The sequence below is a fragment of the Gopherus flavomarginatus genome, chromosome 5 (assembly GCF_025201925.1).
Source record: "Gopherus flavomarginatus isolate rGopFla2 chromosome 5, rGopFla2.mat.asm, whole genome shotgun sequence".
Classification (NCBI taxonomy): domain Eukaryota; kingdom Metazoa; phylum Chordata; order Testudines; family Testudinidae; genus Gopherus; species Gopherus flavomarginatus.
In genome coordinates this window covers 24,644,091-24,671,487 of record NC_066621.1, presented here as the reverse complement: position 1 = coordinate 24,671,487, position 27,397 = coordinate 24,644,091, and the positions used below count along the sequence as shown (strand labels likewise).

General features: G+C 49.6%; 1 protein-coding gene across 5 annotated transcripts in view; it reads left to right on the top strand.

Annotated features, from left to right (window-relative positions):
- Positions 1-3,805: 3,805 nt before the first annotated feature.
- The window catches only part of PPFIA4 (PTPRF interacting protein alpha 4), a 204,969-nt gene continuing 181,377 nt past the window's right edge, over positions 3,806-27,397 (top strand). For 4 of the 5 annotated variants that reach the window (XM_050956083.1, XM_050956080.1, XM_050956077.1 and 1 more), the window contains exon 1: positions 19,673-20,054. The gene's annotated coding sequence lies outside the window, so the exon portion shown is untranslated. Of the gene's footprint in view, positions 3,884-19,672; positions 20,055-27,397 lie in introns of those variants that run through there. The other variant, XM_050956078.1, reaches the window with a different exon arrangement.

Sequence of the window (27,397 nt, the reverse complement as noted above, 5' to 3'; positions counted from 1 at the left end):
GCCTGCTCCGCTCCCTGGGGAGGCAGTTCCCCCCATCATCCCCAAGCCTGGGAGCCAGGGGAGGAGAGCAGACTGTGGCCGAGTCACTCCACTTCCCACAGGAAGTAGCCAGCCCCCCGTCCCCCACGGAGGCCTGGGGCCAGCCCCCTCCCTGCTGCCCCCCATGGAGGCCTTGGGCCCCAGCCTGCTCTGCTCCCCTGCCTCCCAGGCTTGAGGGGAGGAGGAAGGGGGGAACCGCCCCCCAGCACTCACCGGCAGCATGACTGGGAGCCAGGGGAGTGAAGCAGGCTGGGGCCGGGTCACTCCATTTACCATGCAGTGAGTGCAGGGTCAGTCGGGCCTGGCTGCAGTCTTCAGGGGAGTCCTTCAGGGGAGCGGAGCTGGGATGGAGCAGGGGCGGGAAGAGTTGGGGAGCCCCCACTGCTCAACTCCCAGAGCTGCACCCCCCCACGCCCTCCCACGGCAGCTCCCCACCCCAGCTCACCTCTGCTCCGCCTTCTCCCCTGAGCATGCCAGTGCTGCTCCACTTCTCCCGCCTCTCAGGCTTGCGGTGCCAATCAGCTGTTTGGTGCAGCAAGCCTGGGAGGGAAAGAGAATTAGAGCACCCCCCTCCCCCTGTTACTTGCTGCAGGCAGCCCTCTCCACGCCCCCCTGCACCCCAGTTCACCTCCACTCCACCACCTTCCCTGAGCGCACTTTTTGGCGCCCTCAACCACTTAGCGCTCTAGGCGGCTGCCTAGTTCGCCTAGTAGTTGCACCGGCCCTGCTGCCGACATAGTACTGTCCATGCCGGCGCTTAGGTCGGGGTAACTTACATTGCTCAGGGGAGTGGCTTATTCATGCCCTGACTGACAAGTTATATCGACCTAAACTGTAGTGTAACCATAGTTTATGGTTTCTATGATTTACTGCTGTGACAGAAATACTCCTTTCTGTTGCTGTAGTGTGTCTCCACTCCAGCGCTGCCTTTGTAGTGTTTCTACTGTGGACATAGCCTTAAGCTGGTTTAAATGGTGCATGCTAAACAGATAGACACAGATTAAGCTGATAGTACCTGACCCCTGCTATTTGTTTTAGGATTGAGTCCAGTGCTGGGAGCTTGAGGGTGAAGATCAAAGAAATGGTGCCACCTTGTGGTGAGCAACTTATTAAAACTTGTATTTTAAAGAACAGGAGTACTTGTGGCACCTTAGAGACTAACAAATTTATTTGAGCAAGGGGACGGGCAAAGATAAAAAAGGTTAGGGATAACATTTTCAGAAGGACCCAGATATCCTGAGCCCTACTGACTTGAAGAGACACTTATGGTCCTACTTGCCTAAGTCACTTTTGTAAATACACTTTTTTTACGCTTCTAAGTGTCTTAGGTGCTTTTGACAATTTTTGCCTTAGGACTGTGCCATTATTATTATTTTATTTTATATTACAGTGGTACCAAACCATTTTCAGATTCACAATCTCCTTGTGGTAGGTGTCTGCGTGGTGGAGTCCTGGTCCGTGACAAGGGCTCCTCAGTGCTACGGTAATACAAATAATAGATAACAATAATAAGGTGTGACAGGTTGGTGTTGCTGTTTTTCTTACATATGAAATTCAGGTCTTGTCTTTCCTGGAATACTCTGGCAAGTGAGAACTAGTGAAAGTAGACAAAAGGCTGAAGTTTGAGCAACTGAGAGAGGAAGGCATATTTCAGTCATACTGTTAAAATCCGGTTGTCTTGTATGGTTTTGTTCACACCGGTGTCCAATGGCCATTTTGGAGAAAGGCTATAGTTGATTCAAGACCTCTGCCCCACCCCAGTTGAAGTGTGGGAGCACACCTCTGAGACTCCAAGAAGTCCTCTAGCAGAACTAGGGAACGGAAAACTTAGCAGTCCTGATATGTGTAAGGTAAAAAGGGAGGGGGAATGACCATGCTTTCTCTATATATCACTGCGTTCTGTTTATTTCTCTTTCAGACATTGTTTCTCAACATGTTTTTTTTGTGATTGTGTTGTTAACTTCAAAGAAGAGAACAACTCAACAGGAGCTATTAGCAGAGCTGGGGTAGGGAGGAGGTGCCGTGCTTAGAAAAGCAATATGGATCAGTGATTAGGGCACTAGCCTAGAACTTGAGAGACTTGAATTCAGTTCCCTGCTCTGCCACAGATTTTGTGTGACCTTGGGTAAGTAATTTAGCCTCTCTGTGTTACCCAGCTGTACAATAGGAATAATAGAGAGAAAAGGTGTGTGAAGTAATATATTTTATTGGACCAGCTTCTGTTGGTGAGAGAGACAAGATCCTCTTCCTGAAACAGAGCTCTGTGCAGCTTGACAGTTTGTCTCTCTCACTAACAGAAGTTGAACCAATAAAAGATATTATTTCACCCACCTTGTCTCTCTATTATTCCCATAATAAAGATCCAATAAAAGATTTTACTTGTCTTTTTAATATCCTGGGACTGACACGGCTACAACAACACTGCATCCAACAATGAGAATAACAGCACTTCCCTGCCACACATTAATACACGCTTTAATGCATTAAAGTTTGTGAAGTGCTCAGATATTACGGTAATGAAGGCCAGCTAAGTACCAAAGACAGACAGATAGTTCCTAGGAATTCAGTATCCCTTGTTGCTTGGTCCCCCAGCAAAATGTGACACATTAAAACTAGGGGATTGGTTGGGGTATTTATGTTACATATTGTGGATCAATATGAATGTGCAGGGAAAAGGCACGTCTAGGTGTTTGCAAAGTACATTTCATCGCTGACAGACACTTGGAGAGGAGCCTGCAAGCGTGTCAGCCTGGGGTATCATAGTTGGGGAAGGGCACAGGCCAGACCCACGGATCTAGGCCCTGACATGGGAATTTTACTTGTGGCTGACGCCCTGAACTTCCATCTGTAAACAGCTAATATGCTGCTGTGCAGCTGGTGGTGCTCCCCTTTCTGAGGTCATGCTGCCACACGCACTGGGAGGAGGAGGATTGAAATGACATACAGCAGGCTGCACATTCAGCCAGGCTTCCCTTTAGCAGGTGAAGAGTGCAGTACAGAGAGGGAAACACCCTCCCTATCAGCCCCCTCAATGGCTCTCATCTGCCCTGGTGTGGTGGAGACTGGTTGGGCCATCGGTCACCTCTGGCCTTCGTGCTTTGTTCCCTTGGAAGAGAACCAATAGGGTCTTTGCTTCTTTCGCTGTCCCCTCCTGGGGAGGGGCAAAACTCAAGCTCCCACTTAGACTTCTGGTGGAGCCCTTGCTCCCCCACACTGGCCCTTGCAAAGGGGAGGGAGGGCACCACTCCTCCTCTGGACTTTGCCTGTCCGTCTCTGTGGGGCTGCCATGCCCCACAGCCCCAGCTTACTAGCTGGTAGGGAAGCGGGGAGCTGAGAAATCAGGAGATACTATATGCATTTTTAAATATGAATTTAAAAAAAATTGCCAACAGGTTCAGTCCACAGTCTAAAACCCTGCCCCTGGACAGAGGAATGGAGGGTCAAAAAGGGGATAGCCAGATGGGACATGTAAGGCTTGTTAACAGGAGTGGAACAGGGCCTGCCCTTCCCTGACAAGTCCTCTGGCTGGGACATGCAGGCTGGGAAGGAGCCAGGGAGCTATCCCCCCCAGTGCTGCAGGACCCTGTGGTTTCAAGGAGGGGGGTTAGTACAGAAAAGGGCTATGGGAACTAGAAGGCAGGGAGGGTGGGGTAGGGGCGGGGCTGTGCGCTGATAAGGTGTGGGGGGGCGGGGCTTAGCGGAGCAGGGCGCGGTGTAGTCAGACGGGGGCGTGGCTAGAAGTGGAGGGGGCGGGGCTCGGCCGGCTGGCTGGCTCTGCGGCGATGCGGAGGCAGGCGGGGAGCTGCTCAGCTGGCTCATGCGTCCGCCGCATCTCATGGAGCTGGTGAGTGAGCGCGAGCGGGGGCCCTGTTCTCTCGGGGGGGCACTGAGCCGGGTTTCCCCTCTTATGGGGGGGGCAGACTACCCCGGTGAGCCTTTTCTCTCGGAGGGCACGCTGCTCCGGAGGTCTCTGAGTCAGGGTCCCCCTCTTATCCGGGAGTGCAGACTGTACTGGGGGACCCTTTCTCTTGGGGGGGCTCAGTGCTCCAGGGATCTCTGAGTGGGGCACCCCTCCTGTCGCGGGGCACACTGCTCTGGGGTGGGCTTTCTGTTGGGGGGAGGGCACACCGTCCTGGGGGGGTATCTCAGAGCTGGGGGTGGACACACTGTCCCTGGGGGGGCCGTTTCTCTGAGGGGCACACTGCTCCAGTGGTTTCTGCACTGGGGTGTCTTGTCATGTTCTCATTATGCCCCCTTCCTAGTAGCCTTCCTGCTGCCTAGAGCCCCGGGGGAACGCAGCCCCTCTCTGCAGTGAGTGAGCAGCCGTGTGGGGGATTCATCTGGCCCTGGATTTTCTTGCCAGTTTTGGTGGCTTTTTCCACCCTCTTTTCCTATACCGAGTTTAAGTGGGTTCTCTCCCATGTTGCTGTGTGCAAAGCTCCCACAGGCAAACAGGGATCCAGGCTTGCTGCACAGACACTAGGGTGAAATTGACTGGACATGGAATGCTGATGAAGGCACATGGTAAGACAGGAATAGAAGGGAAAAAATTATTCCCCACCCTCTCCCAGGTGGTATTAAATAAAACATGAAACCATGGAGGTGAACTGCTTTCAGATGGCAGTGTGACTTTTAAAGGGGCACTGTCCCTTAGACTTGATTTGGGTGCTTTTAACCCATGTCCCCTTGGGCATTGGGGCATTGTTGGCATTTGGTGGAAATGAAACTGAGAGCCAGCGACATCTGTGTAGGAACAGAGGCATTGCCATTCTGGATCAGATCCAAGATCCATCTTGTTCAAAGTACCTTCTCTATCATTGACCCACGCCAGATGCTTCCAAGGAAGATGTAAGAATACCATAGTAGTCAGAGGTGATCCGCTATCAAAGCCCTTAGTGTCTCCTAGTGACAGTAGGGCTGGGAGCCAGGTCGGGTTGCTGTGGGTGCCTCTCTCAATTCTTTGGGCTTTATCTGAGAAGAATGAGTAAAGCCAGCTTACCATAACTCCCCTCATCCCTGTAGGTGAGCCCTCAAGGCTTCGTGGTCAATGGTATCTAATGTTAGCAACAGATCCAACAATCCTGGGAGATTTTCAGCCTTTGGATGTCTCCTGTCTGACCTGCCTGTGTACATACCTTAGTCTGTTTTTGAGTCTAAATTGGGAGGGGGCTAGAGTATTGGTAGAGACCAGATGTCACTGAGCTGCCACCTCTTTCTCAATAATGGGTCTTCTAAAGGGACAGCTCAAGGCAGGAAGCTGACAAGATGGTTTGCACCAAGAGATGGATTCTGGAGCAGAGGCTGGACTGCTTTGTTCCAGCAGGCTGGTCAGTTGCCATGTTCAAGGGCAATGATCTTGGGACTTGTCACTGGACTTCACTCAGTCATGGATTTCACAGGTGGAGTTTGGGCTTCACTTGCTTTCAGGATGTCTACTAGGTCTTCTGTCCCCAGCTCTGACAAGGTTGCCTTATGCCCCTGCCACCAGCAGCTCACTCTGCCCTGGATAGATCTGTTTCATGAAGTAGAGATAGTGAGTTCTGGAACAGCTGGCTTGGCAAATTGCAGACATGGATAGGCCTGATTTTCCACTGCCTAGTGTCACTTACACCTGATTCTGGTGGTGGTTTATGCCTGTGCAGCGTGGGTGTGAATGACAGTAAGATGCACCCAATGCTGGTGAAGGTTTCACTGTGATGGGGTTATAGGAACGCCCTGTGTTGTAGTCAGTTGGATTTGCTCTGGATTCTGTGCCATTAGTGCTCATCTCCTGTCCCCGCTTCTTATCTCAAAGTGTTTGGGGCTAATTTATCAAGGTGTGGATGGTAGTTGGCTGAAATTTGCTAAGAGTTCAACAGAGCACAGGCTCCACAGTTGGATGGTGTCCTGGGAACTTACTGGGCCAGGACATCTTTAGTAAAGACCGTCCTCATCCCACTTTCCAGAGGGGAGGAAGTTGAGGGGGTGGAGATGAGTCTGCCTAGGCTGAACATGGAGTCTAAGGTGGCACCAAAGACCACAAGAGAGAACTTTAAGGTTTTCATGACTGACATGAGATCTTGTTATCTGCATGGGTATTACTGGAGCCTCTCAAGCTGACTAATGTCAGAGACTCCAGTGCCAGGCTGGACAGCAGCTCTCATTGTTCTGCTAAGGAATCCAGTGAACTTCTTGGGGTAGTTCGATTACCACTCGCTTAGCAGGCGTGTGGGCTCCAGTGGCTCTACCCCCTTGGTGGGGTGTCTCGGTGTGATGTTAAATGAGGCCATATCATCTCATTGAGCAGCCTCTGGCCTGAGCTGCTCTGGTCCTGTACTGGGTGTTGTCTAGCCCAGTCTCAGTTCTATACAGGCTAAGCTGTGTGTTTCCTCTGTGATCAGACTGTGGCTGCTGCTGCTGCTCCTGTCAATTGAACGTGTCTTCCTTTGCTTGTTCCTGAGAACCAGGCTGCTGATCCTCTTTTGCTGCAGAGATCAGACAGGATAGTCTCAGGAGGGGTCTGGAGAAAGTGTCTGTCCTTGGTCCCTTGCTGGGATATTTGCCTCTGTCTACTGAGGGAGGAGGGAACAGGGGTGGCTTGGTGTGTCTGTTCTCAGGCTTTGTCCTTCTGCAATCTGTCAAAAGCCTGTGTTTCAGTGAACCTCCTGGCCCCTTGCTCGTACAGCACTCTGGAGGAGCGTGGATGTGCCTGAGTATACAATGGTTGTGTGAGGGGAAGCTGAGGAAGTGAGGATTAGTCCTGGGGGGCGTGAGTGGGTCTGTGGATCATAAGGTCTCTGGTGGCTCATGTCACCGCTGCATATTGCAAAAGAGATTGGCTTCCTTGCCAGAGTCCAGCCGAAGAGGTGAATATTGGGGGGAGAGGAACAGAGATCGAGCCCTGGAGCCTGTGATCCTGTTTTAAGGCTACCTAACTCAGGTGCATGGAGACTTTGATGCAGGTACTGCAGCTGTTGGAAATGGGGCAGGAGGAGATGTGTTTAAAAAAAATATATGAACAAATGTCTGGCGCCACCGTCATCATCTGACACAATTTACCCCAGTAAAGTTCTGGTTTAATCTTCTCCAGGGAAGAAATATTAGATTCTTCAGCACACAAAGAGCCTAAAATCTTGTCTTCTAAAAGAAAGGGGGTTTTCTACTTGGGAATATCTGATCTTCTCTGCCCTGCCACCTCCTTAGATAACTTGCAAACATGGATTGGGAAATCTCTGAGCCATTAATTGAAGGGGCAGCATGATGAATCCTCAGCAGAGCTTTTCTTCCGAGTGTTTGAGCTAAATGTGTTAACAGAATCAGGGTTTAAATGGTCTGAGGGCTGCTGTGCACACAGGCTTGCGCTGAAATGACTAACAGTGTGAGTTTAAAACCGGTGGAGTTATTTTGGTGTGAGCTGTGTGGGCATTCGTGGAATTCAAGTAGCTACAGAGAACGTAGGCCTTATCTGAACACAGAGGTTGCACTGGTAGAACAAAAACTGGTTTAAAATGTAGTTTGAGCCAAACAGGTGCAAACCGTTGTGTATACTCTCTAATATTGATTTAGCTAGTGCCTAGGAGGCTATACGCAGAAACAGCAAAATGGGTTTTCATTCACACTTGTTATTTCAGTGCAATGTTGTGTGTTGACCAGTTCTGTTTGTCCATCCTCCTCCCCCCGTCACACACCTATATCATTATCTAATCCATTGTATTTATGGTGATGGGGGACATGGTATCTGAGCACCTCACAATCTGCAATGTATTCATCATTGCAGTAGCCCTGGGAGGCCAGGCAGTGCTGTTATCAATCCTGCCACGTGCAGACCAGCTCCAGCAAGGGGCGCTTTGTGTTGAGCATGGTAGATGGACGGGCCCCTGTCATCTGCCCAACGCAGGGCAGTCTGATGGACATGTGCTATGGCAGGTCATGGCAGGGCTGGCTTGTGTGTGCTCTCATCTGCAGGCCACGCGGTGCTGCTGAAGCCTCTCGCTGACTGTGGTGGTGAGGCTACACCAAGTGCTGCAATGTAATGCTCTGTGCCCCTGGAGTGGCTGGTTGGGAAGTGACTCCCCTGAGCGAGCAAGTGCCGGTGTGTGATGCTGATCACTTCATTGGTGGAGCGCTTGACCACCCCCAGGTGAGTGCAATTTCAGGGCAGGAAATGCCAAACTGTGCACCCAGCTCTCTCAGGGGGAGGTGATCTTGTGCCCTGAGCAGATAACTGCCTGTGTCTGATGTCCTGAAATAGCAAGCCCTCTGCTGCGTGGTTGGGGAGGCTGCTGCTGTGATTCTGTGCTCCAGTTTCCCATGATGGAAATGGTCAATCGCCTTGGCAGGGCTCACGTTGCGTGGCTCTGTAAGAGAAGCCGACCTCTGTTCAGAACTGCCGCCAGCCAGCCTGGTGCTGTGCTGTGCGATGGCTCTGCTTTCATTTGTGGCTTGAAGTGAGCAAAAGCTTCCCTCTCCAGAACCCCCACCCCCACCAGAAGCATAACTCAAGACATGGCTAATACACCGGGACGGAACAAATCTGATCTGCTGGGGCACTGACGTCCCTGCTATTCCCATGGGATTTCTGTACCCCTGGAACAAATCCGAGAGACACTCTCTCTTAAAGAGGAGAACTCTTCATGGCCAGGGAGACTGGTTTGGGCATCAGATGCATTGAGCCTTAGCTCCTGCTTTGAGCCCGCTCTGCCCCATCAGCAAGTCTTGGCAGTCGGTGGCTTTTCCTGTCTGAAGGTTGCTAGTCAGATCCCGTCTGCCGTGTGGGCACGGAAACAGAATTCCTACCTGTGTGTTAGTTTTCTCCATCATGGAACATCATCCCCTTGTCAGGCCTCTTCCTTCATAAATCAGGGAAAGTGCTTGTAGTATTGCTGGGGAATGAGCATCACTAGAGCTCGCCGAATTTCCAAACCATGCCTTAGTCTGATTCCCCATTCTTCTTATTGCTGTTGCCATAATGCCCAGGAGCTCCAGGCATGGACACAGGCCCCTCTTGTGCGAGGCGTTGTACAGGCACATGTCAAAGACAACCCCTGCTCCAAAGAGCTGACAGTCCAATTAATCCATCAATCTTCTCTAGAACCCGGTACTTGGCATCTGTAAGAGCTCTGTGTTTAGTACCTCCTGCTGCTTCTCTCCCCATGAAGAGCCAGAAAAGGAACCTGAGCTTTCTTGACTGCAGCTGGGTCAAGCCGCCTGCTGATTTATATGTAAGAGGGAGCGACTTGCTTTTTCTGAGCAGTTCGGGTCAGTGGTTCTCAGCCAGGGGTATGTGTACCCCTGGGGGTACGCAGAGGTCTTTCGGGGGTACATCAACTCATCTAAAGTTTTGCGTGGTTTTACAACAGGCTCCATAAAAAGCACTAGTGAAGTCAGTACAAACTGCAGTTTCATAGATACCACCTTGTTTGTACTGCTCTGTGTACCATCCGCTGAAATGTAAGCACAATATTTATATTCCAGTGGATTTATTTTATACTTGTATGGTAAAAATGAGAAAGGACGCAATTTTTCAGTACTAGTGGCTGTTACACTTTTGCATTTGTATGTCTTATTTTGTGAGCAAGTCGTTTTTAAGTGAGGTGAAATTGGGGGTTACGCAAGACAAATCAAACTCCTAACAGGGGTACAGTAGTCTGGAGCAGTTGACGGCTGCTGTTCTAGGTTGCAGAAAGCCAGCTGAGAGATGAGGATTTCTATGGGTTAATCCCTTCCAAGTGCATTGGGATCTAGTGACACAGGTCCAACTCCATCTGCACCCTCTCCCCCGGGGACTGGTTTGTGTCCCTCTTAGCGTGGTGCTGGTCCAACTCCACACCACCTCTGCCTGGGTTAGGGATTCCCTGGAGGGTTGGAGAAGGCATCACGCGCTGCAGGACCAGCTCCCTGCAGAATCGTGAGATGGGCTCAGGCAGCCTGTTGTGGGCACCATGGTGGCATGAGGCAAGTGGCTTGCTTCAGAAAAGGGTCCATGCTTGGGTGTGCTAGACCTTCAGGTGGGGAGAGAAGCTAGGCCTCCCCTTATCCTCAATCTGGCAAGAGCCTGCTAGTGAGCGCCATGTTCGAAGAGCAGACAGCGTGGAGAATGGCAACATTCATCAGCAAGGAAGGGCAGGAGGCACAGGGCATTACTTGTCCCTTTCCGGCCCCAATGTCCCTTTGTTGGGTCAGGACCATTCCAAGAGCTGCCTCAGTGCACCACTTCCCACCCTGTCCTAATTGCCCTAGCACTGGTGATGGGTGCGGCTGGAGGCTCTTGGCTTTCCCTAGCCACCCTCTCTTCTCCTTGCTGCTTTCCTGGAGCACCTGCCTTTGTGTATCTTCCAGAGATTTCTTTGCACTCATCTCAGGCCCTGCATGGCCTTCTCTTCCTGGCCCCTGCGCACTCTGCTGCTGGTTTTGGTCGGCTACCTTGCAGGAGATGATGTAGCTGTGGTGATGCTGAATATCTTGTCACCTTGTTGGATTTTGATTCCCCCCCTCTCCCCGCCAGCGTGCGATGCTGTGAAGTCATTTTTGGTACCATCTCCAATGAGCTGCCTTCACTCCCTCTCAGTTCTTGTAGCCCTTGGGGAGGAGAAGTGTTAAGTGTGAGAATCACACGGACAGATCTTGCTTTTCTCTCCAGCTGTGTTGCTGCTAGAATTTCTTTCCCCTGACACTTCCCACAGTTGCTACCCTGGGTGCAGTTCTGTGGAGGGGAGCCCTGGTTTGGAGTGGCCGCTGACATTCTGCCTGTTGTGGAATGAATAGCAGTGGTGATTGCTGGCGCTTAGAGGTGGATTTCAGCACCTTCCTTTGGTGCTCCTCCTCCAGATGCCAGCTGGAGCTGTGCTGTGTGTGAGGCAGCTTGGGGCAGCCCACTGGTCACCTTCCTATGGACTGACTTGACGGCAGTGCAGTTCTTTGCAGTTCTCTCGACTGGGTGCACAGTCTATGTCACTAACATTTCCTGCCCCCAGCTGAGGGTGGCGTTGCTGTGTCCATTCAGCCTTTGCCCCAGAATGGCCTAACATGATGCAGTCAAATAGCTGCTGCCTTCTGGTATCTGCTTACTTGCTTATCTTGGTATTTTGTTAGCTAGGCCGTGGCATAGGGCTTGTCTACACTTGAACGCTGCAGTGGCATAGCTGTAGGGTTTTGGTGTAGACGTTACCTAATCCAGTGGGAGGGGTTCTCCCATCACTGTAGGTACTCCGCCTCCCCAATTCTTCTGTCAACCTAGCACAGTCTACACAGGGACTTAGGCTGGCTTAACTATGCCCTGATCAATGTAGTTACACTGACCTAAGTTTCTTGTGTAGACCAGGTCTTGCAAAGGCAACTGTCTACCTAGTGGAGAATAGTAGATGACCTACTGCCGTTGCACACCTAGTCAAAAGGGAATCTTCATCTGTGTTTATCATTTCCCTTGCCCTCCTGTTGACGTGCAGTTGGCAAACTTAGCTTTGCAAGGTAAAGGACTCTCATGTCTAGCCAGGCTTTGCAGACAGAGGAGAGGGGAAGGGGACGCAGGGCTGAAGGATGCTTTGCAGCACGCACAATCCTCTCCTGCTGAGCTCATTTTGGACCTCAAAGATGTGTGGCTGGAAACACGGGTATATAGCTGGCAGTAGACCGGTGCCTGGATTTCCCCACGTTCTGGTGCTCTTTGAACAGTTACAATTGGCATAGTGCTGCTATGATCTGTAGTATGGCATGATGGCTATGGGGATAGCACAGGGAATGGGTGAAATGGGCACCAGCTGAAGTTGGGAAGGAAGACTTGGAGGGGATGAAGGCTCAGAATGTGATGCTTGAGCCCCTGACATCTATGATGTTAAACAGAATCATGGTTGTTGCTTTTCTGCCTTCTTCCATCTCGGTGGATCTTGCAGCATTAAACAGTGGTTGTGGAGAAGTTCTGAAGGTTCCATCTGCCTAGAAACAGTTGTCGTCAATACTCTCTCCTTGACTGGGCTGCAAAGGGTGGTTCCAGGCGCTTGCTGGTATGCCTGGCTTTTAATGTGGTGGTTTTGTGTTCGGAATGAAGCTGTGCAGAGAATAAAGCTCCCACTTCTCTGCTGATCTTAGCAACCTTGGACCTTTCCAGGGAACTGGGCCCATCATCAGCCATGCACGTGTAGAACTTGTCTCGCCTCACCTCCCCTGCCCCCAGGAGTCATCAGCGTTGGAGAGGAGGTGCAGTTGACTTGTATGGCTTTGGAGGGGTGGGAGCAGGGGCAGAGAACTCCATGCTTTGAAAGGGTTCTTCCATTCTCGCCTCCCAGTTGATGGGCGGTCTGGAAACATCACCTGAGCTCGGTGAACTCGCTGAAGAGTGAGGGAGTCCCTACTGTGGCTTAGTTCTAATATCTTCTCCTTGGAGGTAGGCTGCTGTGTTCATGGATTTTTGAGATGAGCCAGCTGCCTTGATCAACCTGGGACCTTGTCTTCTCCAAAATGTAGAGACTTTGGCTCTTTAATTGGTCAAAAAAAATTACCAGACCCTTCCCACCTCTAAGCTTTTCTCTGGACTTCCTCCAGAAGGGGTCCTCCTGCAAGACAAGGTGCCACAACTGGGTGCAGTCTGCCAGGGTGGGGCTTCTCCATGTTCTTCTGTAGCAGTAAAATACCTTCTCTCCTCTTGTTTATAGTAATGGCTGTTTTGGTGCAGCCAAGAAACCTGTGATGTCTCTGCTGTTACTGCACAGAGGCAGGATGGCCCAGTGGTTAAGATGCTAGCCTGCGGCTCAGGAGAGACTAGTGCAATTCCCTTCTCTGCCACAGACTCCTTGTGGGACTTTGGGCAAGTCACTTAGTCTCCATGCCTCTGTAAAACAGCACTGCCCTGCTCGTAGGGGTGCATGAGGGTACATATGCTAAAGACCATGAAGTGCTCAGATACTGCAGTGAGAGGGTCCTTTGATAGCAATGCATTCTTGCTCTTCATGATGCTGAGAACCAGATTCTTAAATCTTTCTGGTTGCCCAGAAGTGCCAGTTTTTTACCTACCAATAATGCAAAAGATTTTTTGGCTTAGTAAAAGGCATTACCTCTCCTATTTCCTGCCCTGCCATCCCCTGGCATCTGAATCTTTCTGACAACGATCTGCTAATGATAACAGAGGTGCTAATGATATTTCTGTCTTTAGTGTTCCTGACAAACTAAAAGTTGAGTCACAGCCCTGCTGTTGATAGCCATTGATAAACCAAATGGAAAGCAACTGCCCTGCCCCAGCCCCAGACATTATCTCCAATTCCCTGTGATTTCTTCATAGGACTGCTCTTATAATGAACTCTTGCTTTGCTTATTTAACGTGCCTGCTTCCCACAGACATGCTCTGAGACATAGGCAGTCAATTCGTGTTCGAGGGAGATGGTCGTCTTTCCCCTCCTTCCTTTAAAGCTTTGGACAGAGAAAGTATTTCGCTTTCCATTCTTGTGATTCCTCTCAGGCTGTGTTGGGGGAAATAACTTGGTTTTGTTTAATTTTAGTCACCGAGTTTTAAAAATGACCCAATTTTGTCTTTTGTGCCTTGTCGCTTAGAAATGACTTGAGCCTCTTTTTTTACACTCTCTCTCTAAAGTAATTTTAAATCTTAAAAAAACAATCAAAAGTATTGGCGTTCGCAATTACTTCATGATCTCCGCTGGTCCTGGCATCTCTTCAGCACATGGCCAATAAACTGAATTCTAAGAGCCCTGCCGTGAGCAGCACAAGCATACACTCTGAACTCTGTTACACTCACTCACTCTCTCTCTCTCTCTCTCTCTCTCTCTCTCTCTCTCTCTCTCTCACCTAAAAATACCGACACTTTAATTATCAAATGACTTGGCTATTGCACAGCCACCATTTTGTGTTTTACCATTGCCGTGTAGCTTAGCATACTATGTCTGCTGCCATGTGAAGGGCCACATCCTGCTCTCTGTATATAGTAGTTCAATAATGCGCTAGCTCCAGCCATCAGAACAAACTATTATTTGTATGATTGTAGCACCTAGGAGCCCCAGTGCTGGCCCCAGATCCCATAGTGCTAGGCTCTGTACAAACATAGAGCAAACAGACAGTCCCTGCCCCATGGGTCTGATTTAGTGCCATGCCTCCAGGAGGTTCAGTCCATCAGGAGTGGGGAAAAGGTCGCTTTGTGCCCTATGGGCTGTACCATGAGCCAGTATGGCCCTGGCCTGAGTTAGAGGAGCCCCCAGTAATCCATCCTGTGCTGTGGCCCACTCCTGAATCCCCACAGCATGATGCTCTGAGCTTGTCCCCTAGCACATTCCCCACACTGGGGCTTGTGAGGAGCAATGGCATCTGCTGTGTCTGGAATTTCTGCCTTAGCTACCTGCAGCACAGTACCAGCCCCCAAGAGCTGCTAGGAAACTACATAGTGGTTGGAGTAGGGGACAGAATTTGCTCCAAGGCTCCAACTCCATCCAGTGGGAAGAGCAGAGTCTGGGGAGCTCTGGAACTCTTGAGTTCTGCAAGGCAGGGAAAAGCAGGGCAGGAAGAGAGGAAGAGTTTACTGGAGGGACTGGGTTGGGGGGCTGAGTGGTGGTGGTGGCGGTAGGGGCGGGCGGGCGGAGATGGGGACCAAGCTGAGGATCTTGTAAAGCTCAAGTTCCGAACTGGCTTTTCTTGAATAAGCAGACGAAACCATCATGAACTTTAAAATGTTGCTCAAGGAACATCACACTGAAAAACCCCAGCCAAAACCCCACACTTGCATTTAAGCCATGTGAATGGAGAGTTCAGAGAAGGTAAATATTCACAGCTCATCCAACCTCTCAAATGTATTACACATGCAGCCTTGACTCTGACATCGCCTGGCCACCACCACCACCTGTTACACGAGAAGATGCTTGTGTCCGAGCTTTGGAAGTCACAGACTAAAAATGCCATGTATCACATTCTGTACCCATTGACTAGCTGGCCATTTATATCATGTGTGATATCATTGTAGTCTGACACCTTTCTCGCCATAGTAAATAAATAACGTGTTAGCCTGGCTTGAGGTCTGTGGATTGGATGAAGGTGGGTATGTGGTTGTATCTGGATGGCAGGACTCCAGTGCTCAATGGGAGGGGAATGTGGCTGGTATACTGAGGTTTCCAGTTGGCAAATGGAGGATGGATGGGTAGTTTGGGTCTCTTAGCTAATGGTGGGTGAGTAGAAGGATATTGTTCTGGACCATGTATGGAGAACTAGTTGGGCTCTTGACTGTAGCAGCTTGTTGCAGTGACAGGTTGAGAGTCTGGCGTGTGACAGAAGTGCTGGGATCTGTGGCCCATGACAAGTGGTTGAACTGGAGGATACTTTCTGGGCCATGTATGGTGGGTAATAATTTGAGGATTCATAGCCCGTATTTGAACTACATGTGATGGCTGGTGTGAACAGGTTTCTGGACAATGTTAAAAACTGGGCATCCATATGGGGCAAAGCTAAGATGACATGCATATGATATTCATAGAATCATAGAATATGAGGGTTGGAAGGGACCTCAGGAGGTCATCTAGTCCAACCCCCTGCTCAAAGCAGGACCAATCCCCAACTAAATCATCCCAGCCAGGGATTTGTCAAGCCTGACCTTAAAAACCTTTAAGGAAGGAGATTCCACCACCTCCTTAGGTAACCCATTCCAGTGTTTCACCACCCTCCCAGTGAAAAAGTTTTTCCTAATATCCAACCTAAACCTCCCCCACTGCAACTTGAGACTATTGCTTCTTGTTCTGTTATCTGGTGTCACTGAGAACAGTCTAGATCCATCCTCTTTGGAACTCTCTTTCAGGTAGTTGAAAGCAGCTATCAAATCCCTCATTCTTCTCTTCTGCAGACTAAACAATCCCAGTTCCCTCAGCCTCTCCTTGTAAGTCATGTGCTCCAGCTGCCTAATCATTTTTGTTGCCCTCCTCTAGACTCTTTCCAATTTTTCCACATCCTTCTTGTAGTGTGGGGCCCAAAACTGGACACAGTACTCCAGATGAGGCCTCACCAATGCCGAATAGGGGGGAGTGATCACATCCTTCGATCTGCTGGCAATGCCCCTACTTATACAGCCCAAAATGTCGTTAGTTTTCTTGGCAACAAGGGCACAGTGTTAACTCATATCCAGTTTCTCTTCCACTGTAACCCCTAAGTCCTTTTCTGCAGAACTGCTGCCTAGCCATTCGGTCCCTAGTCTGTAGCAGTGTGTGGGATTCTTCCATCCTAAGTGCAGGACTCTGCACTTGTCCTTGTTGAACCTCATCAGGTTTCTTTTGCCCCAATCCTCTAATTTTTCTAGGTCCCTCTATATCCTATCCGTACCCTCCAGTGTATCTACCACTCCTCCCAGTTTAGTATCATCTGCATACTTGCTGAGAGTGCAGTCCACGCCATTCTCCAGATCATTAATGAAGATATTGAACAAAACTGGCCGCAGAACCGACCCTTGGGGCATTCCATTTGATACCGGCTGCCAACTAGACATGGAGCCATTGATCATTACACGTTGAGCCCGACGATCTAGCCAGCTTTCTATCCACCTTTATAGTCCAATCATCCAGCCCATACTTCTTTAACTTGCCGGCAAGAATACTGTGGGAGACTGTATCAAAAGCATTGCTAAAGTCAAGGAATAACACATCCATAGCTTTCCCCTCATCCACCAAGCCAGTTATCTCATGATAGAAGGCAATATTGCAGATGGGTTCAGTTATCTGAGAGACTGTATGAACTGGGAGGGTATTTGGCTGTTTCTCTGTTTGTTTCCATAGTGATACATGCTTGGTGTTTAAAAATGGTGACATTCATCTTAAATTGAATATCAGATATTCATAGAATCATAGAATATCAGGGTTGGAAGGGACCTCAGGAGGTCATCTAGTCCAACCCCCTGCTCAAAGCAGGACAAATCCCCAGTTTTTGGTTTTGTTGATTTTTTTTAACCCCAGTTCCCTAAATGGCCCCCCTCAAGGATTGAACTCAAACCCTGAGTTTAGCAGGTCAATGCTCAAACCACTGAGCTATCCCCCTCAACCTTAAAGGGTTTGCTGTTTGTACAGAGCTTAGCACAGAGGGGGCCTGGGCCATGAATGAGGCTCATAGGTGCTACCTCAACACAACTAGAAGAGACACAAACTTTAAGTGACATGATCTTGGAGAAAACCCTGCGTCCTGGGGATCGAAGGAGTCCACACAGTCCCCGTGAGGCAGGGAGACTCCTGGGTACTTCATCTTTTAATCTTTAACAGAGGGTAGCTGGCTGAAACACTGCTGGCATCACAGTAACTCCTTGCTGTGTGCGGGTTCTTATCATGGTGGGACCTGGATCCTGCCATCTGGGAGCAATTCTCCTGTGAGAGGAGAGGCCAAGATCCAGTGGCTGGAAATTGAAGCTAGACACACTCAAACTGGGAACAAGGCGCAGTGAGAGTGACAAACCATTAGTATGAGTTAGCATGGATTCTCCATGACTTGGGCACCTGGAACTGAGATCGGATGTCTTCCAAATGCTCTGCTCATTCTCAGCCACAATTAAAGTCTTGATGCAGGAATTCATGGGAGGAATTCTCTGGCCTGTGTTGTGCAGGTGGCCAGACCAAATGATCACAAAGTCCCTTCTGGGCCTTAATTTATAAGGGTCCTATGTTGGCAGAGAGATGAGCTTGCTTGAACTAATGAGCATTTGCCCCATTCCCTGGCCAATTCTGGGGTTCGTTGGCCTGTATGTACAGTAGTGGACTGAGAGACAGAAAAGCCTGAATAGATAGAGAGCTCTCATCATGCCAAATTTGATCACAAATGAGGCTGCAAAGGGGAGTGTGAAACCTGTCTGAGGGTTTCATTGGTGGCGGTTGTATGCGAGTCCTGCTGGATGCTCTCTGGAATGCTAAAGAGCTCTGGATGCATTGAGACAACGCGTGGCCACCCAAAATAGCTCTGCTGGAGGAAGCGCACATGATTAGGAAGGTGAGGCTAACGGCGCTAATTGTACCATGCAGCTTTTCCCCTTGACTCTACAGAATGAGCTGACAACCATCTCAGTTAGAGAAAAGCACTTATCTACCCCCTGTTACCATAGTATCTGAGCAGCTCGCAGCCTTGACTGCATTTATCTGCCTAGCACATCTGTGTGGTGGGGCCGTGGTGTTATTCCCACTTTACAGGTGGGGAACTGAGCCACAGAGAGGGTAAATGACTCACCCAAGGGCACACAGGAACTCTGTGGCAGAGCAGAGAATCTAACCTGTGTCTCAAGTCCCAGACGAGCACCCTAACTACTAGGCCATCCTTCTGCCTGAGCAATGCACAGAATACTATGGCCCTAGGTACTGCTGCCTGCCTTGACCACCCCCGTGGTGGATGTCCTGCATCAGTTTGGATAAGGCCTCCTTTAAAAGTTTGAACTGTGGAGGTCTGAATTTCCAGGAACAGTAGGTTTCTTGGTGGTAACAGTATCTTAGTAAAGAGGCTGATCTGAGTCTGTTGCCCCGGTCTCTCCTGGGCTAGCTCACATGAGACATTCCATCTGCCTGCTTCCCCCAACCTCTTGGTGCCCAGGGCTCCAAATGCCCGCCCCCTGCTCAGCTGTTTCTCCAGGCTCTTCTGTAGTTTGTACCCTTTTCACCCTGCCGTGCCGCCATCCCCTCCACCTAGCCTGGTGGGCTGCTAGCTGTCAGCATTACTCTGCTGCTGGCTGTCGGCTTACCAAGGATGCTGGAACAATGGAGGTGCTGAGAGCCATTGAACCAAACTGTAAACCCTGAATGTGATGGAAACCCCTTCAAGCCAGGGGTTGTGGCAGCACCCTTAGTTCCAGCACCTATGTGGCTTACTGCTTCCCTTTGGACAGCCTCCTGTTGCTGTTGCCAGGCAGTCTGTCCCCCGGCTACACTCAGTAGCCTCTCTCCCCAGGCACCAGCTCCTTGTTCTCCAGCAGCACCCTTCCCTTAGCCTTCCTGTGTGGCTCGCTCTCTGGCTTGGGCAGGTGGAATGTTATATTTAAACGTAGGAGATAGGAGGGCCCCTACGTAGTCTCTGGGGTAGCTCTGCCCAAGCACTTCCTTCTCCTGGTGTCTTTCTCATTATTTGCATTGCTGATAGTACCCGGGGTTGCAGTCGTGGGCCAGGGCTCTGCTGTGCTAGGTGCTGTACAAACACACAAGAAAAAGGCAGTTTCTACCTGTGGAGCTTAGACTAGTCCCACTGCCGTTTCCTCCAGCAGCTTCCCCTTCATACTCTGCTTTTCCTGCTTCCTCTGCCATGGTCCTGCCCCACCTAGCCCCATAGAGGCAACTGGGACCCAGTTCTCACTCGCTGCCTCCTCCCTTGGCCTGCTAGGCCTTTCTTCTCCCAGGTAAGTTGAGCGTTAGCCCAGGCGTCGTGACTGGCTTCCTAAAGGGTCCGATGTGGTCTGTTTGACCCCAATGGCCTTGGTGACTGGTGTCTGAGCTTTCAGAGCATATAGCTGGGGAGAGGTTAGAAAATTACTCCACTCCTACAGCTCTTCCACTGATTTTGGATGAATGTTAGACCCCCTGAAGGGAGGCTCTTGTGGGGAGAGCATCTGGCAGCCAGTCCTGAAGATCTGTGGTGTGCCAGATCTTTCCCTGTGAGTGGGGGATCCTGGATGTGTTGAGGGGGTGGATTTGCTAGCTGCACTTTCTGGCTGGTATGAATCTAACAGCTAGCATGGACTGGCAGCCAGGGAGGAGAGGGCTGGGGAAGGAGAGCAAGAGGGCCTGTCTGTGCAGGTGGCTGCTGTGATAGAAGCAGGCAGGCAGTCGGTTCTGGGTTCTAAAGGGCATGTCAGAGCCGTGGTTCTGCTACTTTCTTGCCAAAGGGCTGCATGCTCAGGGCATCCCTGTCAACTGGGATAGTGGCGAGTACTCTTCCTGGCTGAGGGAAGGGCTTCTTTGCTGCATGGGGACCTGCCTGCATCTTCGCTGGGCTGGGTTCACTTTGCCTGCCTCCGCTGACAGGGAGGATCCTGTGAGCCACTGGGGAGCTGCCGATTCAACTGAGGAGCTTCCAGCGAGGTCCTGTGGATGGAAAGTCAGCTCTGGGTACAGCTGTGGCTTTGTTTTATTTATTTTCCTTTGTACATTTTAACGTTGTAAGACGGTGAAGTGGGTTATAAAGAGCCCTGCCGCTGTGCAGCTGCGTCTCTAGTCGCAGGGTTGCTCTGGCTGCCTTCACCTCCCGCTTGTCGAGATCTGTTTAAAAATAAAAAAAAAAAAATGCTTGTATTGTCAGATACAGTACAGAGCAACATGGTCTGAACCCTGGGCATGCTCTGAGAGTTTGAACAACGAGGCATCCCCACAGGCTGCGTCTGCCTCCAGTGCTGAGCTGATGGGACGAGAGGGAGGGGTTGTGGGGTGTGTGTGTGTTTATGAAATCTCTTCAAGTCTCCTAGGCTGAGAATTGTATCTGCAAATGCAGCTTGTGAGCATCTGGGGAAGCAGTGGGAGAGCGCCGAGTGAATGGAGATGCAAAGGGGAAGGGAGCGTGCAATGGGAAATCTAAGCTGCTGCTATATGTAGTCACTGTTTGAAGCTTGAGTGGAGTGGGGTGTGTGTGTGGGGGGGTGTAGTCATCAGATTAGTAAGAAAAACAGGAGAGTTTCTTGGTAAGAATGAGTAAAATGGGGGAGTAAATTGGCCAGGGTCTAGTAATGTCTGTTTCGGTGAGCTGTGTGTGCTGGGTAGGGGCTGGAATGGGAGGGTGATCTGGGAGAACTTCTTCCTCTGGTGTGGGCATCTGCTGTACAACAATCTGCTTGGCAGGGCCAGGTCAGATTTCACTGCATCAGCTGGGCTGCAGGGTTCTGGCAAACTGTCTTTCCTTTGTGCCTGTTCTGAGATTCACAGACAAACGTACTGTTTCTCTGCAGATCACGGTACAGGGAGGAACCATGGCTGGGGGTGTGTGTGTTAGGACTCAGCAGTGTGAGTCAGGAGGTGATCGTGGTGGGGGGTCTCTTCCCAACTCTGCCACTGGGTCCACCCACAAGTCTTAAAGGGCAATTCTTCCCTGAAAAGTGACTGTATAACTGGCCTCCTGGGGGTCTTGTATCCGTAGACTCTCCCTGGGTATGTCTATGCTGCTTGTGAAGGTGAGATCATAGTACAGATAAGCATGCAAGCTTTAATCTAGATATGGCGACACAGGCTAGCAACCAGAGTCCAAGCCTGCCATGGACCCTGGATATAATCTCTGGTTGCTAGTCCGTGCTGAAGCCTATTTTACGATAGCTACGCTCCCGTTGCTTCCTGTGCTAACTAGATTTAGAGCCGGCACAGGTATGACTACCTGTGCTTCAATCACACCTTCACTTGCAGTGCAGCCGCTACCCTGTGAGTCCAGATGAGAGGCGCTCACTTGACACACACGCAGGTGGTCTAGCTGCCAGCCCTACAGATTTCCCGGGATCAGAGAGTCAAGCTGGGTACTTTCTGACTGGTGTATATTAGCTGAGAGGAACAGTCTGTCCTCACTGCAACTCGTGCGTCCGCTAACTCGCTCCAGTTTGATTGGAAAAGATGGGACAAATCCAGTGATATAAGTTTCTAACGTCTTCCCTTTAAACAAATCTGCAGTTCTGATGAAGGATGTCGACTTTAAATGCCTCAAATAAAGCAAAAATCCCTCCATTCTCATCTCCCTACATGACTGGATAAAACAGTTGGGCTTTATATCATGCCGTGAAAGTCAAAGACTGAGATGGATGGGGGAACGGGGCTGAGAGCCCTTCACAAAGGATCCAGTCAAATGTGGAGACTTAGCAAATGCCCTCTGGTTTATATGGACTGTTGTGATGGCAGATTTGGAGAGAAGTGGCATGTGAATAGCTAGCATGCATACCATTTAGTTAGGGCTTTATATCTCCCAACCGCCAACACTATTGTGTTTAGCATGCTTTCCTTTATCCTCTAGCTGTCAGAAATTAGACATAAGACTGTAATGGTCAGTATCACTTTCTTCTTTTTTTGAAGATCAGTACTACCTTTGCTGATCTCCTGTCCGCTTGTTAGCGGTTCAACAGGCTTGTCAGCCAGTTCCCTTTAGTTTTCGGATGGGCATTATCCAGTGTGACTGACTTTAGATGTTGTATCTTCTCATCACTCACTATTTTTACATAGTCTGGACAAGCAGGGTTTCAGAAAAGCTATCTATAGATGAAGACTTTGAAGTTTGAAGGAGTTCAGTGACCGAGCCATGTTTTCCCCCCACCTCATTTATTAATGGTCCAGCTTTCTCCCTTGTGGTATCCTTTCCTTCATATCTTCTTTTCCCTTAGCTAATAGGCCCAAAAGTTTTGCTGTTTCGGCTGACTTAATTCAGTTTGCAGGGATGAAATACTTAATGATAGTCCTTGTCTGATTGTCTCACCCTTGTGTTTTAATTGCCAAAAACCTGGTATCTTTGAGGATGAATCATGAAGCCACACCAGGCTGGTCTGTCTATACTAGGGAAAATGCATCATGTGGCTGCTGTTCCTAGTAATATTACCTAGCTCTCTAGGTGCTTTTCATCTATAGATCTCAAAGCACTTTACAAAGAAGGTCATTATCCTCATTTTACATATGGGGAAACTGAGGCACAGAGGGGCAGTGATTTGCCCAAATTCACCCAGCAGGCCTGTAGCAGAGCTGGGAATAGAAACCAGATCTTCTGAGTACTAGTTTAGTGCTCTTTCTACAAGGCCACACTGCCTCAACTGTGTTACCACCCACGAAGTGAAACGCAGTCTCTTTTTGGATCGTGGACTGTGACAGACATGTTTTGTTTTGAAATGTGCCAGCTGATCATGGCTCGGTGGCTGTGTTTCAGAAATACATCTGCCATCCTCCATACACATTACATGTTTTAGTTACGTGGTGCATTTTCCATATATAGCCAATGCCGTTTGCTGCTGCTTGTTCTTTAGCAGAATTCTCATTATGCCCTAATTGAGACCCAGCCCATATCATTGGATTTCCCTGGGCATTTCCTCTACTGGAGGATCGTTCATCTTCTTCCCAGTGCACCTGACTCGCCGATGACATTTCCTGAAGTCTGATCCCCTTGAACTCTGCACAGTCAGGCATGGGACCCGAGCTGTACAAGTAACAGTGGACCTTGGGGCCAAGCTTCTCCTTTACTCTCACTGGCATGGAGTTCTCATGATGGGTGGAAGCCAAGCTGGACCTTCCCTGGTCAGGACAACATTTCCTGGATCACGAGTCTTAAGAACCCTTTTGTTGTATGAATACAGAGCCCAATCCTCATCATCACTGGCTTTGGGTGCCCGATTCTCGGGATGCCTTTAGGGGGCCCAGGGTGGGCTCCAAAAAAACCCAGAGGCTCCCAAACACACTGGCTGCTTCTGAAAAATTTGGACTCTCTGTCCTGCAGTTTAGGGTACATTGGGAGCTACTCCAGATCCTTTGGTTTCTGGTCTTCTCCAGACCCGAGTGTGGGGCTTGGCCTATGCTTAAGTTAGGATGACACAGCTACATCAGCGAGGAGTGTACCAATCTAACTCCTAGTGTAGATGCAGCTGTGTTGATGGAAGAATGCTTCCCTCGGGGTAGCGACCCTCATTTGGGGAGTGGTATTCCTACACCAATGGAAAAACCCTTCCGTCAATGTAGGCTGCGGAATTCTGCCAACACAGCTAGGCTAGCATCGCTAAGCTGGGAGAGTCTCCATAGTGTAGACCAGGGGTGGGCAAACTTTTTGGCCCGAGGGCCACATTGGGTTTCGAAAATTGTATAGAGGGCCGGTTAGGGGAGGCTGTTCCTCCCTAAACAGCCAGGCGTGGCCCAGCTCCGCCCCCTATCTGCCCCCACTCTGCTTCTTGCCCCCTGATGCACCCCCTGACTCCTGCCCCGTCCCCTGACCACTCCCAGACCTCCCATCCAACCCCCCTCTCATTCCTGAATGCCCCCAGCCTCAGGACCCCTGCCCCATCCAGCCACTCCTTCTCCCTGAGCGCCCCCGGAACCCCTGGCCCTGACTGCCCCCCGCTGCCCCATCCAACCCCCCTCATTCCTGAGTGCCCCCCAGAACCCCTGTGCCCATTCAACCCCCCTGTTCCCTGCCCTCTGACCACCCCAATCCATATCCTCACCCCCTGACCACCAGCTCGAACTTCCCTGCCCTCTATCCTACCTCCCCTACTCCCTGCTACCTTACCGCACTGCCTGGAGTACCAGTGGTTGTCGGTGCAGCTGCACCAAGAGGAGCCAGCCACACACACTCAGCGCAGAGCTAGCAATCCAACACACAGATCTCCCCTTGATTTCTTCCTCCCACCAATTCCCTGGTGAGTACAGACTCAATTTCCCTGAAGTAAAGAAAAACTCCAACAGGTCTTAAAAGAAAGCTTTATATAAAAAGAAAGAAAAATACATACAAATGTTCTCTCTGTATTAAGATGATATAATACAGGGTCAATTGCTTAAAAGAATATTGAATAAACAGCCTTATTCAAAAAGAATACAAATCAAAGCACTCCAGCACTTGTTGGCCAAGTCTTCCCCCAGTAGCATGGGGATAGGATAATTGTCATAGACTGCAAAAGTGCACATTCCTGACCAGCCTTTGTACTGGACAGGCAGTTGAGCTGTAGGCAAGTCTACAGCTTGTGACATGAAGGGGTAAATTGTAACTTTGGCCTTTGGGTTGATGAATTTGGGGTCAACGAAGGATTGGTGGATAGCTGACACTTGTGCCCCCGTGTCTCTCCACGCAGTAACCTTCTTTCCGCCCACTCTCAAATTTTCCCTTCGCTCCAAGGGTATTTGAGAGGCATCCGGGCCTGGGGATCTTTGGTGTGATGGTGGTGTAATGAATTGCACTCGCATGGTGTTCTTTGGACAGTTGGCCTTGATATGTCCCAGTTCATTACACTTAAAGCATCTTCCATCTGATGGGTCACTGGGCCGAGGTGAGTTACTGGAGACTGGTGAGGTTGAAGGGTAGGGTATCTGTGGCTTTACGTGGGTGGTATGTGGGGTCTTTGGCTGTCCTCGGTTGTAGGGTTTATGGTCTGTGTGCCCCCTGGGGTAATCGTTCCCCTTGACAGTAGCTTTCTTGCTTTCTGCCAGTTCCATCCATTTGGCTCCAATTTCCCCCGCCTCAGCGATATCTTTGGGATTTCCATCTTGTATGTACCGTGTGATGTCTTCAGGAACACCATCCAAGAACTGCTCCATTTGTATGAGGAGGTGCAGTTCTTCCAAGGTTTTAACATTGTGTCCTGATATCCAGGCCTCATAATTTTTTGCAACGTAGTAGGCGTGTTTGGGAAATGACACATCTGGTTTCCACTTTTGGGTTCTGAAGCGCCGACGGGCATGATCTGGGGTTATCCCCATTCTGTATCTGGCCTTGGTTTGAAAAAGTTTATAGTCATTCATTTGCTGCTTAGGCATTTCAGCTGCCACCTCTGCTAAAGGTCCACTGAGCTGTGACCTTAATTCTACCATGTACTGGTCTTCGGGGTGCTGTACCCAAGACAGGCTCTTTCAAAATTTTCCAAGAAGGCCTCGGTGTCATCACCTGCCTTGTAGGTGGGAAATTTCCTGTGCTGTGGAGCAATAATTGGCGCCGGGTTGTTAGGGTTGGCTGGCACATGCAGCCCAGCTTTTGCCAAGTCCAGTTCATGTTTTCTCTGTTTTTCCTTCTCTTCATTTTCTTTTTGTTGTTTTTCCATTTCTTTTTGTTGTTTTTCCATGTCTCGGCGGTGGGCCGCCTCTTCTTCTGCTTGTTTCCTTCGGTGGGCCACCTCTTCTTCTGCTTGTTTCCTTCGGTGGGCCACCTCTTCTTCTTCTAGTTTTCTTTTGTGCGCTGCCTCTTTGGCTGCCTGTTCTCTTTGGTAGGCTGCCAGTTTGATGCTTTCTTCCTTTTCTTTCAGCTCCATCTCTTTTTGTTTTATTTCTAGTTCCTGTTTGTGTTTTTCCATCTCTCGCCTGTGTTCAGCTTCTTTGATTTGTTCTTCGGCCTCAATTTTTGCCTTAGAAGTCATGGTTCCTGTTTTCTTGTGTTGGGGTGCCCTCCGGTGTTTATCTTCTGAACTGCAGGTTCTCTGTTGCCTCCTGAAGTCTGCCTAGCAACAGTGCCTTTAGCTAATTTTCAATGTTAAGTAAACCTGAAAAACCACTTTATTTGCATTCATATAGTGCTGGAACTTGCCTCCTAATGGGAGGGCTATTGCATGACAAAAGACCCTTAACAGTCTGGTAATGGCTTCTTGCTTAACATGCAAGCCACAAACTGCCAGAGAGAGCAGAAAAAAAAATTCTCTCTGGTTCCCTTTTAAAACCAACTGTTTCTCTCTGCTAAAAAGCCCTTAGCAGAGAAAAGAAAAATATAATATTCCTACTGGCTTCTGGATTCTGTCTATATCCCACCCGCTGCTACACCATATCATAACCTTAGTCCCAGATTTGGACCTTAGCGTCCAAAATATGGGGGTTAGCATGAAAACCTCCAAGCTTAGTTACCAGCTTGGACCTGGTACCTGCTGCCACCACCCAAAAAATTAGTGTTTTGGGGCACTCTGGTCCCCCTGAAAAACCTTCCCTGGGACCCCAAGACCCAAATCCCTTGAGTCTCACAACAAAGGGAAATAATCCTTTTTCCCTTCCCCACTCCAGGTGCTCCTGGAGAGATACACAGACACAAGCTCTGTGAAACTACACAGAGAGACTCCCCCTCTCTGTTCCCAATCCTGGAAACAAAAAGTACTTTCCTATTCCCCCAGAGGGAATGCAAAATCAGGCTAGCAATCCAACACACAGATCTCCCCTGATTTCCTCCTCCCACCAATTCCCTGGTGAGTACAGACTCAATTTCCCTGAAGTAAAGAAAAAACTCCAACAGGTCTTAAAAGAAAGCTTTATATAAAAAAGGAAAGAAAAATACATACAAATGTTCTCTCTGTATTAAGATGATACAATACAGGGTCAATTGCTTAAAAGAATATTGAATAAACAGCCTTATTCAAAAGAATACAAATCAAAGCACTCCAGCACTTATATTCATGCAAATACCAAAGAAAAGAAACCATATAACTTACTATCTGATCTCTTTGTCCTTACACTTAGAAACAGAAGACTAGAAAGTAGAAACTGCTTCTCCAAAGCTCAGAGAAAGCAGGCACACAGACAAAGACCTCAGACACAAACTTCCCTCCACCCAAAGTTGAAAAAATCCGGTTTCATGATTGGTCCTCTGGTCAGGTGCTTCAGGTGAAAGAGACATTAACCCTTAGCTATCTGTTTATGACAGCACTGGGTCAGGCCGCAGTTCTGCAGCTGCGCTGCCCAGCAAGAGCTTGCAGCCTCACCACCCAGAGCACTGCGCTGACGGCAAAGTGAGCGAGCTGAGGCTGTTGGGGAGAGGAGACAGCAGGGGA